The sequence below is a fragment of the Prionailurus viverrinus genome, chromosome C1 (genome assembly GCF_022837055.1).
Source record: "Prionailurus viverrinus isolate Anna chromosome C1, UM_Priviv_1.0, whole genome shotgun sequence".
NCBI classification, from domain to species: domain Eukaryota; kingdom Metazoa; phylum Chordata; class Mammalia; order Carnivora; family Felidae; genus Prionailurus; species Prionailurus viverrinus.
In genome coordinates this window covers 207826529-207827543 of record NC_062568.1, presented here as the reverse complement: position 1 = coordinate 207827543, position 1015 = coordinate 207826529, and positions in this window count along the sequence as shown.

Sequence of the window (1015 nt, the reverse complement as noted above, 5' to 3'; positions counted from 1 at the left end):
CAAAGGAAAGGCCTTGGCTCTGACAACCGCTTGTTAGGGAAGGGCCAGTGTGGCCACCGCTCAGCTTCCAGGCCCTGCTCCCTGCCTCCGCGGGTCCTAGTAAATGCATGACAAGGGTGTGGGACAGATTAACTGGCAAAGGGAAACAAAGGAAGCATTTGCTGCTAAATAACCGGGACACCGACACCCCACCAGAGGAAGAACTCTGATGTTGACGTCAGAAAACACTGGAAAAGTGCACTGAGACGTATATTGTGTAATTAAACACAAATATCTACAACCAGCTAGAGGTTTCTTAGTTATGAAAGTAATTCCGCTCAAGCCAGTAACCTAGAAACTGGCACCAAGTGAATCTTCTCTAAATCCACCTGCCCGGGGTGACTTTGCCAGCTCAGTGTTAACAGTCTCCGATTCCCTACAAGCATACACATATTCTAGGGGGTTCTTAATTCAAACGTTGTTATTAGCGAAATCAATGTGCATGTCCCATTTTCTTGAACACTATCCTCCCTCCAGGCCAACGACACCCATGGACATGACCTACCCAAGCAGGGCTATCCTGTGATTTGTTCGCCCTCGTCCCTATGGGTGCATGCTCATGTTTCCATAAGCTAATTTTTTGTCCAGCGGAGTGGCTTAAAGAGCGGCAACTTAGGGCAAAACAGCTCTGCAAGACGGCCGGGCTGGGCCACGCGTTGGGAAGACCACACCTGGCGGGAGAAACGACACGCAGTCTGTGGCCCCAGGCGCTAAGGTTGGCGGACTTTGCCAGAGGCGGCGTGCGCGGCGGGAAAGGAGGAAGGCGGGGCTGCCGGGCGCCGTGCCGCCTCCCACCTCCCGCCGCTTGGGGGCGCGCGCAGGCTGGCGCCTCGGCTTCCGCCGGCGCCCCGCCCCCCGGGCTCGCCCCGAGCTCCGATTGGCTGCGCGGCGGGAGCGCGCCGAGTCAGGGGGCGGGCCCGCGCCGGCTACAAAGCGGCGAAGGTCACGGCGCGAGCAGGCGCGCGCCGCCGCCCCG